Source organism: Passer domesticus, chromosome 5 (genome assembly GCF_036417665.1).
Source record: "Passer domesticus isolate bPasDom1 chromosome 5, bPasDom1.hap1, whole genome shotgun sequence".
Lineage (NCBI taxonomy): Eukaryota > Metazoa > Chordata > Aves > Passeriformes > Passeridae > Passer > Passer domesticus.
Genome location: NC_087478.1, coordinates 18,999,216 through 19,013,420, shown reverse-complemented (window position 1 = coordinate 19,013,420; position 14,205 = coordinate 18,999,216). Strand labels below are relative to the sequence as shown.

The following is a 14,205-nucleotide window of genomic DNA, read 5'->3' as shown; positions in this document are numbered from 1 at the left end:
ATGCTAATTCAGTTGGCTGTGTGGTATTTTGCTCTTCCATATTTACTTTGCTGTTCTGCTTCCCATTTTATTTGAATCTGAATGTTCTTGCATTGCTAACGAGAAATTGTTATATTTAATGATGTGTGTGCTGGAGAGAAAAGAAACGCAGTGGAATGTTATCTGAGGAAAATAGGTATCCATCCATCCATCCATCCATCCATCCATCCATCCATCCATCCATCCATCCATCCATCCATATTTTTAAAAGAAGTTAATAATTTTCCCAACCGTATCAGAAAGGTGATTCTTGAACAAAACTCTCATGGTCTGTTAAAATGACACAGGATCTCCCTAACCCCCACATCCTTCTGCAGATATGCTCAGCTCTTTTCTGTTTTTTTTTAACCTGCTTGGCAACTTGGAGCTAAGACAAAGAAAGGAAAGAGAAAGACTTGCCAGAGCAGTGGGAAGAGAGATTTCAGGCTGGGAAAGGAGTTTGTGGTTTGGGGAGGGAGGAGGAAGCTGGGAGGTGGCCGTGCTCTCCCCAGCCTGGAGGAAACATGAGAGATGCTGCTTATGCTACCTCTGCTCATTTCTCTTCTCATGCAGAAAAAAGCCCAAATTTCCTGATATGCTCCATCAAAATTTTGCTGCAGCACTTTATTTCACTCTCTTGTTCAGTGTCTTCAGTTTCTTAACAGAGCTATAGCTGGGCCCTTCCCTAAAACAGCCAAAGGATTGGAGTATGTCCCTCTCTCTCCCACTTTGACCCCCAAGTCTTCCTGCATTTCAAATAGAAAGCACTCTGTGGCAACACACATATTTTTATCTTATAAGAGCTCTCTCAATTTGCAGTGTACTTCTTTAGCGAGAGAACTGGGGCAGAGTAGTTATTTCTCCTCCTTGAATGCTGAACAGTCATTTTCTTTTACACCTTCCTGCCTGAACAAGTTGCTTCTCCACTGATGACAGTGCTCCTTTGAAGTAAACAGTAGTTTGCAAAGAAAAACCCTTATCAATAGCATGAGGCTGAGGTATGTGTGTGTATGTATATATATATATATATATATTTATAACAAATCCTATTATAGGAGAGAAAGTTATATAAGGAAAAAATACCATCTCAGCGGTCATAGCTTCAAGAGCTGTTGGGTATTATTACTGTTGTCCTTGCTTCACAGGGAAACTTCCTGCAATGAGTTGTCCAGGATTTTGGACAGAGATCAAATGACTAACAGTTATATTTTATTTTTAGTTTGGACTGGCATAGTTACCAGGAATATTTCCATATTGAAGCACTGCAAGATGTTTCTGTAAATGACTGCTCTGCCATATCCACACCAGTGCTATAGCAGACAGGCAGAACTAGGACACAGGTTCCATTTGTGTTCCAAATTTCACATCTCTTTGTGGTTTTGGGATATCTTAACCTTTCCCCTGAGTGCCTTTCTACTGGTCATTCTAAGGAGGATGTCTTCTTCTTCTGTTGCTCTCAGTGCTTGCGTGGCCAGAGACAACTGAAGTAAGTTGATTTATTAATTTATTTTAAAATATAAACAACTTTATAGTTTTGTTTATTTTTTTAGACCCGTGCTGTGGGTGCCAATTAACAATGTATAGTACAAGAATGGGCACAGCTGATGTTGAAGAATACAGAGTCATATGTGGGAATTTCTTAAGCCATGTTTTCTGTTTAAAAAGACTTAGTGTACAGCTACTCCTTCGGACACAGCACTTGATACTTGTTAGAGCCTCTATTTAGAAGGACTGCAATTCTTTTCTTCTCTGCCTCATAAGGCTATTTTTCTAAGATTGTTTTCTGAAAAGTAGAAGTGACAAGTTCAGAACAAAATGATAGCCATCAGTCACTGTACATGGAAAAGTTACCTGGAATCTAAAAGAGAAATCCAGCCTGCTGCATCTCAGTCCCTGAGAAGAAATAGTCTAGTGAGTCTCTGTCCTATTATCATGGTGCTACAATTTGTAAAAAGTATTTTCTACTGCTTCCTTCTTGCAGGAGAATCTTGGTTTTTAGTCCAACTTGGATCTATTTCATTATCCCCATTACCTCCTATGATAAAACATCTTGTTTCTCCCTTCTCCTCACTCTCCTATATTGGATCATTTGAGAGTTCACCAGCATCTCACCTTGGCCCTGGTGGTCTCAGAATTAAAAACTCAGCTGTTCTGGATGCTTTTCAGGGTATACTTTGTTCATAGGCAACAGGAGTCCTGCAACAAGTGGCTCTGAAGCCACAGAGATGTTGAGCTGATCCTTTGGGACCAGTGTACAAGAATTGGTTTGTAAAAGATTCTGCTTTTGGAAGACATACAGAAAGAATCAGAGAAGTGGAGTTTGCTTCTGAGATGGGGGAAATGTAGCTGAGAGGCTGTAAGAGATGTTGAAGAAACAAATCATACTTTTGCTGAATACAGACAAGATTTCTGGAATCTAGATTAGCCAAACAGCCTGAGACTTGAGGTGTTTTGAGCATGTCCTCTCTAAAATACCTCAAAGGGATTTGATCATCACAAAAAGATGCACATGCAGCCTCTGAAGATGCTGTCCTCTGTTCTCAAGATCAAAAGATTATTTAATCTCTCTGAAAAACATCCAGTGCCCACTTTGCATTTCAACTTGTGCATGTACCAGGTAAAAAAGAAGCCAGCACTACCAGTAGCTGGAAACTGGCGCCTGGCCCTGTGTGCCAGTATGATGAAACCAATGCTCACCACCTTTGGGGCAGCACCTGCTTGTGTTTGCAGTGGTTTCTGTCCCACTACCCAGGGATGCACCTCCTGACATCCCCAGGGCGAAAGGTGCAGTTGACGGAACTGCTGCGCTGAGCAGCACCATTGATATGAATCCATTCTTTTTGCTTTTTTATACTGCTAGCAGAATCTTTCTCTGGATCCTTTACTGTTATAGTGGATGCTTTGAAGTTTCAAAAATAAAAAATGAATTGTTGTAACTCTGTGCCAGTGAGGACCACTAGTCTCACTTTGGAGACATAGAAATGGAAGGTTGAATGACGTGGTCCAGCCCTGGTACCTCTGGGATCTTATGTGTCACAGCTCCAAATCATCACCATGCCTCAACCTTGGCCCCCAAGAGGGGCCATTTGATTTGTGGAGGGAAGAATAAAGTGTGAAAGTGGCTGAGGGAGTTAACGGGGAGGCAAGAAGGGGATATGGTCATGTTTGTGTCAGTGTGATGCTGTGCCAGCAACTGCCTCAGCTCCCTGCTGAGACTTGTCTGGGAGAGATGCCAGTGGGTGCCCAGCCCAGTGCTGACAGCAACTACTCATCTTTCATGCTCTCCTGTCTATCCTCATGTGAAGTGTTATCCTCTGTACCGCTGGCGCTGGGCAGCTGCTCTCTGGCACGGCACACCTAAGGTAGTTGTTTGCTTCCAGGGTGGTTGTGCTGGCCAAAATCTGGCTTCCCCAGGGCACGCAGCCTAGGAAGAGCATCGTGTCCATCCCCACCTTTTTTTATTCCATAGGAACAATGTGAGCTGCAGTTTCAATGTTAGACTTAGAACTGGCAGCCTTTCCTGCAGACTGGCCCTGAGTGGTGAAAGCTTGGTTGGTGTCATGCAATTCTGGCACCTTGGAAAAGGCCCTTTTGCATGATTTATCTGAAGAGCTTCTTGGAGGCCATTAAAAACTTCTGAATTTTTGAAAAGTGACAGTCTTTTAGGCTGGGAACTCATGTGGGTCATCTTTTGCAGGAAAATATTGGTGGTCTTCATGGTTTGGCTCTGTAACGGCCGTTCACTCTCCTGAAGGAAATACAGAAACAGACTACTTCTTACTTTGTCTCAGAAGAAATGTCCCCAGACCCCTTTGTGAACTTGACCATACAAATCTCATCCTGTGGTACAGTAAAGGCCCTGGGCTTACTGAGTGTCTACTGGAGTCATAATTTGTTTTCCGAAATAGCAAAACCTCTGGAATGTGTGTACTTTTACTTTCTTCAAGATCACCTGCTGACTACATTTACACCAGCTTCTGGAAAAACATGGTTTGATCTTACTTCTCATATGTTCAGGCCACCTTATTACTGCAGGGAGCCACCTGAGAAATGTGTTAATGGCCATATGCCAACATGCTCAGCTCTATAAAAACTGCTGAGATGAACCTGCTCCAACTGCTGAAAGCCAGAAACAACTATCCTCTTGTCTACACCAGGAAAACTACAACTTGTTAATTTGCCATCGGCCAGCAGCTGCTCTTGGGCTGGCAATGGTGGAACTGGTAAATGGAGCTTAGGCATATTTAACACTATAATAAAACATAATTTTGAATTACAGAGCAGACTGGTAATGCTGCCTATTATCAAGGTTGTTTGACACTTCCCATTATAAGACTCTATTTTCAGCCACTTACAAGTTTGCCAATTTTTAAAAGCTTGCATTGAGATTTCTTTAACTTGATGTCTGCCTCTTGCTGAATATTCTGTTATTATTGTTTAAAAAGAAAAAAACAGCATTTAGCCAGAGCAACTCAGCTGTTTCTGAGAAAGAGGACTGAGAAAATACCTTGTTAGTCCTGTTAAATTTAAGTGACCTTTTCTTTTAACAGCTCAGAGGCAGTATTTGGCAGCAGAGGGGAGTTGCTGTCACAGATGCTTGTGCCTTTTCTCTGAATATTGACCAAAACAGGTTGCCGTGCAAGTTCTGAAAACATTTCAGTTAACACCAGCCTGCAGGTCTTTAATTCATGGCAGCTAATTTGCCCATAGAGGTGATGCCTGCGGGCTGTGCAAGTCTGGTCCTCAGAGCGGGGAATGGTTCCTGCCCAGCCCCAGGAGCCTGGCTCTGTGTGCAGACACTTGGGACATGCAGTGCCCAAGTCCCTGTGGCTCTTGACTGAGCCTGGGCCATACAAAGGAGGGGGATGACAAATTTAAATGGGGCAGAATGCATTAGTGTTTGCAAGACAATTTTTGAATGCTTTTGGGAGCTTTAGGGTGTGTATAAGTTATGTGGAGGACCCTATAGGTAATAGAGGTGTGTGCACCTATACATTGTTCACAGTAGCAGTTAGCTTAATACATTCCTTGTAACTGCTGTCTGTTAAGCTACAAAATGCAAGCCAAAAATCAAATTTATTGATAGTGTTTGTCAATCTTTTTTTTTTTTTTTTTCTGGATATAATGGCTGAAATAACATTATTTATCATAGAACACTACAGGCAATCAACACTGAAGTTACTTTTGCTCTTGTTCACTGTAGGTTTTTCACCACTAGCATGTGGCTCTTTAGTAATTCTTTGGTATTCTATAAAGACACTGTTGAAGCTGGGTGCTACTCATCCCTGCATGTTACTGCAGGTGCTGGTGAAATTTCAGTTCCTCCCTACAGCACTCACTTCCAGTGTCTGAAGGAAAAGAAAGGGAAAGCAAGGAAGTCTGGCTGCTTTTAACTATGCTGCCAGTCCACTGCTTACAGTAGCTATGGCCTAGCCATCAAAATGGTCTTATTCATTCAGTTTTCTATTGGCCTACTTACATTGAAATTGTGGGAGCATCTCACAGCTTGTTTTGCAGAGCTCCTAAAATTGGCAGGCTCAGCATCTCTGGGTTGGCACACAAGCATTAATCTTTATCTACTACATATCTACACCTGCAAATGGTGGGGCAGCTGAAAGCCTACACCAAAGGGCTCAGAGAACCATGAAATCAATTATACTACTTATTTTCAGACAAACTGGATTATTGTGGGATTCAGCTATCCGAAGACATGAACTTTCATTTGGTGATAAGGCATGGCTGCAGGAAGACTGCATTTAAATTTAAAAATAAAATTTAATTACAATTCATACCGTCATTATGCACTTCTTGGTGCATAATGATATCAGGTTAAGACACTTTAAACCTAAGGCACTTCTGTTTGTTTTCTTTTTTTTTTCCTGATTGTCTGTTTTATAAAACTGCTTTGAGGCTGAAGGTGGATGAGAATCCTTTAATGACCCATCAATAAAACCACTTAGCAGAGCTGAATAGCAACTGTGGCAGGTGACCTTCCTTTTCTCACAAGTGCTCTATTAGTTCTCATCATCTTGCCCCTAGGTCACTTTTTGTGCCCTTTCAAGGCTGTTTCTTTTTTTGTCCTCTGAAATAAACTGTGTTTCTTTCTGTCTGGAGATGAGCCCATGACAATTGTTTGGGGGGTATGTCACTCACCGGAGATGCCTTCAGAAGAATGCCTTGTTTGCAATAGCAGAAGTGCTCTTACTGAAGAGGAAGCTGAGGGAGGGGAGGAAGGGCAGTGGAGCTCTGCTGTTGCTTCAGTTTTTCTCCAAAGTCTATGAAGTCAAGAAATGGCTCCTGGAGCTCTCTTTTCTGTCCAGCCACAGTACTATTCTGGTTTCCAGGTTTGTCTCCATACAGGTGCTGCTTAGTTCTTCCCAGCTCTCTGATATCCTGCATTAGAAGCAATTAAATCCTTTTTCCTGTGGTATATTAGCTAAGCTTGTAACATTCAGTGGATTTACAGTTGCAAACAAGAGGCTTTTTAAAAAAGCCTGAATTAAAATTATTTTTATTCCTGTGACTTGTTCTGTGTAACTCGGATCTTTGCAACAATGCTGGTAGGTGGTAGTGATGAATAAATAATGAAATCTGTTAGTAAAATGCTGCATTTTGCTCTGATTTACTTGCAGATATTTGAAGTGGATATGAAATCGGGCAGAATTGATGTGGAAGGGGAGGGAGAAAGAGACAGCTTTTTATGGAGGTATCTGTTTCCTTAAAGTATACTGAGATGTTACAGTGCAGTGTTGTGATCAGGACGGTTTAAGGCTGTCTATATTTTATGTTTTAATGGTAACTTTTTCTTACCCTGTTTTGCTTTAGACATGAAAATGCAATTTCTAAGGTTTTAACAGGTAAAACAAGAAACTTTGCAGGGAAAGAACTAGAAATGAAGTTTCTGGAGACATGTTTTCTTTTTCTAAATGCTGACAAATAACTCCTGCCAAATGCTACATAAAGGAGAAAAAGAAACATATGGCAGTTCAACAGGAATGAAAAGATGAGCTAATCCAGCATCCAACAAGTCTTTGGATGAGACTATAATAAAACCAACCAGCCTTTATCATGCTTGATAGCACCACTATAATTAGGAGTCTGTCACCAGCTTCATAATGAACTCTTAGCCCTATTTTCTGGGGTTTATAGTCTGGTAGTAAGAGTCACTTTGGATTGCAACTTGGCATACTAGACCTTTCTGTGCTCAAATCTAGCTTGCAGGTTTTAAATAAACTGACTGTTCAGAGTTGGGGGGTTGTGCCAGTGATGAGCGAGTTGTGCTCATAATCTGTCCTGAGGGTTAAGGAGTCAGTGTCTAGGGTGGTTTATTTGCCTTTAGCATGAAAAATAAAATTATGCAGTTCAGAATCCTGTTGTGCTCTTACACTGCCTTGTAGGAATCAAGAATGTAAGGAATCAAGATTTTTATTTACTTTTTTTCCCTCCCTTGGTTTTATGATCCCTACATCTGCCCTAGCAGAAGCTGCTGCTGCAGGGCTGGGGACTAGCATTTGCTGTACTATGCCTTAAAAATGTTCATGTAAGGAAACTCATTCTTTGCAAGTTAGGTTTTCAGTCTTAGGGAGAAGTCTGGCAGACAAGGCAAAAATGCAGCTTGCTTCTTTCTTCTTTCCTTCCATCCTTGAGGCTTAGTTAGCGGCTGGCAGAGGGACTGGCTGTGCAGAAGATATCTCAGTTGAGTACAGAGACATGCAGTTAATTCTGAATAAATGGGTCTAAGCATCAGGAAGTGTCCAATTTTTTTCTGAAACCAGAATGATTGTATATCTAGTCCCAGGTACTAGAAGCAGAAAGGACCCCTCTTTAAATTTTCTACGTTGTCCTCTCTTCCTTGCAATGCAGGAGTTTCTCAGTACCTCAGGATGTGTAATGTAGCTGTTTGAGAATGTTCACAGGAGACAGGGCAGAGCTTTCACAATAGCATCTCCTCTGCAGAACATGGGTCTAGTAATGAAAGGTCAAATACTTGTATGCTAAGGCTGTGGGTTCAGGTTACAGCTAGATGCCTAATGAGATTTTCAGAAACATTGAAGCTCCCCTGCAGCCTTGTCTGCCAGACTCTTTAAGAGTCTGACTTAAAAGGAATAACTAGGCAACCTCAATAACTTGAGAAAAACCTGAGTAGGTCAGTCCTGTCCCAGTATGATTCAGCCTTCTGACTTGTATGTAAAAGCAAAGGTGAACTCAAGTGTATCCAGTTCACATTTAACATACAGTAAATGTTAACTTTCCCTCCCAAGCACTTCAGGAGAGTCTTTGATGTTCATTTGATGAAGGTGAATAGGGTGGGAGAGGATTGATATTCATGAGGTGCTGCAGTAGTCCTAAGTCTAGCAGGTCAAACAGCTGAGTGGTGCCTCTGAATCATTGTAGGAAAAAAAAAAAAAGACTTAAACCCACACATATGAGTGCTGGAGAGCAGGGAGTGGGGTGTGTCTCATAACTCCTCTAACTCCCTGCTGTACTGCTTCTGCTTGTCAGAAAGAGACAGTCTGTGCTGCTTTTTTGACAAAGAGACCTCCCCAAAGCTCTAGATTTATGAATTAGTAATTCATAAATTAGCAGCTGTAGGTTGGCAGTGTCTTCAGAGGGCTGTGCCAGGCTTTGCTTTTTCAAATGAGAGGCTGACCCATAAAGGCTATGCCTGTAAACTCAAGAGTTGAGAAATCTTGTCCCTTGAAGAGACATCATGCTGTTGGGGGCCATCATGCCTTGTGTCTAGGCGAACCCCATGGGAGCCAGGAAATGCTGCCTCTTGCAGATCCCTTGGCCCCGAGCCCTCGATCCTGCTGTGCCCCATTCAAACCCTGCTGGCACCCCTGCTGCTGACTTCTGACCTAGCTGGCCAGGGAGGACAATAGGAAGGAGAGTGGTAACATATGTGCCTCTATACACACACATTCTTGGCTTCCTCACCTATATCTGCTGGCAGGCATGTGGTAGGAAGCAGCTGCTCACGCTACTAGTTGCATTACACTCTTCATTGCACCCTGGGCTTCCAGCAGGAGCCACAAAGCACGGGTGTGAACCAACCTGTGACAGCCTTCTGCAGAAAGAAGGAGAGATGGTGTCAAGAACAAGGGAGACAGGCAGGCAGGGACCTCTGCTTGGCTCTCAGAGCACAGATGTGCCAAATGCTGGCTTGTGGCATGAGGAGGTAAGGGGGGGACCTTTGCCACTGGGGTCCCCACTACTGGCTACTTGAGTGGGCATTACAGGAAAGCATGGAGTATGTTCTAGCATCCCTGTAAGAGAGGTGTGTAACCTCCAAGAGGAGCACTGGGAATGAGTGACATTCACTCAGCCATCTTCAAAAGCCACGAGCCATGTAGTGCACAGGAACTGCTCATGCTGCCAGCTCTGACATGGGCACTGAAGATTGGCATCTGAAAGATTAGTGCACAAACATGGAGGACCTGGGTGGGTATGGTTTTGATCAGTAGGAAAAAAACAAGCTGAGATATTCAATCAAGAATATAAAGCTGATCACAGAAGGAAGCCACTGTACAATTTCATTGAAAATAAGGCTTTTTAGAAATTCCATTAATTAGAATATTTTTCATCTCTTTGCTTCATCTTAATTTAGAGAGAAATATGGAAGCACCTTCCAGTTTTTGTTTCACAGCAGAAGCTTGCATAACCCTTCAATTGGCATTTTCAAATTACAGTATAAATTACAAAAGGAAAAGTTGCAGTTGATGTGGAAAACACAATCTGTGTCTACAAAGTCTTCTGTTTTAAAATGCTCATTTATACTCTTCTCCAGAAAGTGTGACAGCTCATCTTACTACCAGGACTTTTTTTTTTTTTAATTGCTGCTATTTAACATTTTTTCTGAAAAAAAAAGCTCTAAAATAGAGGAATCTTGCACCCTTCCCTTCCCTTCCCTTCCCTTCCCTTCCCTTCCCTTCCCTTCCCTTCCCTTCCCTTCCCTTCCCTTCCCTTCCCTTCCCTTCCCTTCCCTTCCCTTCCCTTCCCTTCCCTTCCCTTCCCTTCCCTTCCCTTCCCTTCCCTTCCCTTCCCTTCCCTTCCCTTCCCTTCCCTTCCCTCCCCTCCCCTCCCCTCCCCTCCCCTCCACAGCTTCATCACAATTCCTATCTTTCCATGCATACATAATTCAGAAAAATATATGGATAAGCATATTTAATATTACCTTTCTTGGAACTTAAGAATTAATTACTTGATGCTTAGCAGTAGCTTCCTCTTCTGCTGCCAAGTAAGGCAGTGGCTAATTTCAGAAAAGCCTGTGAAGAAAAAAGATCAACTCTCACACAGCAAGGACAGACTCTGGATGTTTATCTTCACTGAAACATACCAGCTGTTCCTCTCTTCAAATAAGATAATTAGGTATTTGACTTCTTTTAACATTTGCTACCAAATACTACTTATAAAAAAGTCTTTGCCCTTTCTTTTCATGTGACCCATGGAACAAATGCTATGAGGAAGCTATTTTTTTCTGTTGCATTAATAGCAAACTGTCATACTTCAACTATCAAGCTATGAGGTTTCATTTTTGACACCCTTCTGGAGCTAATAATTTTTAAAAATTACCTAAGATGCACTTTGGCATAGCAGTTGTGCCATGGAGGCTGAAGCTTTCCTTTGTTTTTCTTAAGCTTCTGAGTTCCATTTTGAAAGTTCTCGGGGTTTCGGCAGTTTCTGAGTTTGACAAAACTATAGCGTGAAATAAAAAACAGACAAGAAGGAGGAAAGCAGCAATTTTCCCACCTCTGAGGAAGCTGGGTGGCACACCACTGACTCTCCCAGGAGGCAGATGTTTGGGGAGGTAATGCTGTGCCATCATTCCTGACCCATGTCTGAGGAATAAATGCTGCCTATTCACTGTGAATTTTGCCTTGCCTGTAGATGCCTAAAAGTTTTATTATTCCCTTGTATTCCAAGTGCTCAGAGGGGAAAGGTATTGCTTCTTCTGCTCCTATAATCCCCTAATAGTGAAGGAGCTTTAACTTCCCCATCCCTCTAGCACTTCTCCTGAGGCTTCAGAAAAGAGTCTCTGCTGCTTGGTCCTCTCTTCAGTCTTTTCCAGTCCTTCTGCCTCTCCAATCACCTCCTCTCCCATTTCTCAGCTGTTCTTTATGGGTCTTCCAAAGAACAGCAGTCTATATTTGGTGTGATTCTTGCCTGTCTGGTTAGTGCTAATGGTGAGTTTTTCATGGAGGAGTTAAATTGTCTGCACTTAGTAATTTCATTCTGCTGGTTTTTGATTGGAAGGAGAAGGAAACTGTTGCTATCTGTCTTCAAGCTCAGGAAGTGGCCACTGACATACATTAGTCCCTATCTTATTTGAAAATACTGGTTTTGGCAAAACCAGAAATACCACAGTTATTTTTAGCAAAACCCTTCATTTTCCAAAGTTGATGATTTTGGTTTTCCATTTGCCCTGGATAAGATTATTTTTCAAGCCCATTATACATTTATAGTTAGAGTCATCCATTTAGAAACTGAAACCACAGAGTAGGGAAGCAGAGGAGCCCTGCACATACTCATCATGCTGTGTGGACTAACCATTGTGGTGGAGTGTGAGAAACGAGCCTAAGCACTGCAGTGCTCTCTCCCCAAAGCTCTCTCAGTCTAAATCCTTCACAGAACGTATTGCTTTCTGCTCACCAAGTGTAAAGGCTGGGAACCATTTCTGGGTAAACAGAATTATTTTTCAGGAATAGTTTTGCTTGCAAGAAAGGGAGAAAATTTTTACTTCAGCAGGAAAAAAGAGGAAGCAGTGAGACCTCAGAACCGAGCAAAAATGGACACATAAAAGCACTGTGGTTGTGGATTAAATCAACACAGCATGTGTGTTTTGGATTTGTGCACACATAGTAATAAAAGCCAGAAAAAGTCTTCATGGGATTTTACCAAGAAGAAGTTAATGCACATGCCAAATCCATTTATCATTTCTTTGGTTATGTGCCACTGTTCCTTATGACCTTCTCTGGGCTGTAAGCAGTGAACACTTTCTCCCCAAGTGCATATACTTGTTCTGGTTTTAATGACTTCCTCACCACTCTACTACTTATATGTTTTGTGGCACCAGCAGTTTTTCCTCTTACAGGGGCTAGGGGCATGGCTTTAAGAAATAGAAGTATTTGGAGAGAGAACAAGATTGGCCCAGCAGCAGTTTGGGGAGGCTTTGAGGGAAACTTGTTTATGACAGGACTACTAGTGTACAGGAGTACTCAGCTTCTACTCCTTTTTCCAATTAATAAATTCTATTTTTTCTCTACCCTGTGCCTTCTCCACACTGCTTTTCCCCCACAACTCTTCCAATTAGAAAGGGTAGCTTCCACAACCACTCATATATTTGTGGTCTACTTAGGGAAGGTGGTATAAGGTTAAGTTGCTCCACAGCCTCCTCGTGCTGCTCTAGGGAAGGTGTTGTGCCTCAGTTGCTCTGTCAGAACACACAGTCAGTTCAGGTCTTTCCTGCACTTCATTGATTTTGCAGTTGTTCCCTTCCATTACTGCTTGAAGATAAAACACATCTTGTGCTGCCAGCATTCCCTAGCTGATGGTGAGAGGTGCTCCCCTTTGGTCATGGAGGTGAATATCTAGTTTTGCTTTTATTCTTCTCTCATCCTCCAGAGACACAAGAGTTGACGTCAAGAGCTGTTGGGCACAGCTCCTCTTCTGACAACTCTGTCAGCTGGTCAGAATTACCAGGGATAGTTTGAATAATAGGTTTTCACATACCTGGCTGGTTTGGGCAGATACAGGCAAGGGAGGGAGCATCATCCAAATGGCTCTGCTGGAAGCTTTGAAAATTGGTAATATCCACAGGAGCCTGGACAAGCACTCTGCTGAAGACAGTCACTGCTCTAGCTGGTGGAACTGAACCTGGGAGGTGGTGTCTGGCTACAAGTTGTGACTAGTGCTTGTGACTTGCATTATGGCAACTCTTCTCCTGGTCTGTGCTTGAATAATTTGGGTAAGAACATAATCAAGGAAGTGTGTACTTCAAACTGAGGGGTGTGTTGTCGTGTGCATTCTTAGCTGTGGTATGTAGTTATGGGATCCAGGAGGATTTGTCACAGCTGGTGGCCATTATTTGCTCTCTGAATGTTCAGAGAACATATTATTTTAAAGAAGGTGAACACTGAGCTCACCTCAGTATAGACCTTGGTGGGTGGAGTACAGCAAGCATTGTGGCTGTGCCTGAAAACAAAACTTGGTACTATGAGAAGCTGATCCACAGAATATCCAACTGATGCTTGAAAACCTCAAGATAACAACAAATGCAGTCATCAACAGAGAATTAAGTCAGGGTAAAGGTGTAAAAGGGTCTGTTGATCTTATAGTGTAGTTAGACCAGAGTGTTCTTCTGGCATGGTACAGGCATGCACGAGTACAGATTCAGAAGAGGAGGTAATTCATTGGATTGTCAGTCTCTCCTGTCAGGTAACAAGTGCCAGAATGGTGCAAACTGCACCAGAGAAGGTTTAGATTGGATATTGGGAAAAATTTATTCACTGAAAATCTGATCAGGTAGGTATTGCAACAGACTGTCCAGGGAAATCCCCATCCCTGGAAGTACTCAAAAGGCATGTAGATTTTGCTCTTGGCTATACAGTTTAGTGGTGGATGTAGTGGTGCTGGGTTAATGGTTACACTTGGTGATTGTAGAGGTTTTTTCCCCAACCTTAAAGATTCTGTGATTCATGAAGCATTGTGAGCTGGAAGGACACTATGTGGTGGTACTTGCAGAATGAAGAATTTGACAACTTTCTGTATCCTTCATCAGCAAAACCAGAGGGAAAATTTTCAGCTTTTCAAACTTCTTCTCTGTCCCCAGTGAAGTTCACCACCAAGTCAAACTGCTTTTTTGTGGGACAAAATTTTTGTCCTGTGTCTGTTTGGTCTGTGTGTGTGAGACAAAACCATACAGACACATATGCTTCCTTTAAATTCTTTTAATAGTATCTCACAGAACTGCTCCAGCCTGTGCTTTTCCCCCCCTACTTTTGGCAGCCTTTTCGTGAGTTGAGTTGCTTCCATGCAGCACAGCTGATGATGGGCTGTGGAGCAAGGACACATCAGCAGTGTAAGCAGTGTAAGCAGAGAGTGCTGCCAGGACCTTGCTGTGAACCTTCAGCCTCATCTCTCTGTTGAGCTTTCTGTACGCCTTTGCTCTAGTGTCCCTGAAGTACTACA

At 42.5% G+C, this 14,205-nt stretch overlaps 1 protein-coding gene across 9 annotated transcripts in view; it reads left to right on the top strand.

The window, feature by feature from the left end:
- PLXNB2 (plexin B2) overlaps positions 1-14,205 on the top strand; it is a 249,411-nt gene that overhangs the window by 37,067 nt on the left and 198,139 nt on the right. The window contains exon 3 of one of the 9 annotated variants that reach the window (XM_064422205.1): positions 6,651-6,724. The exons of the other annotated variants lie outside the window; for them this stretch is intronic. The gene's annotated coding sequence lies outside the window, so the exon portion shown is untranslated. The remainder of the gene's footprint in view (positions 1-6,650; positions 6,725-14,205) is intronic. 9 annotated transcript variants of the gene reach the window in all.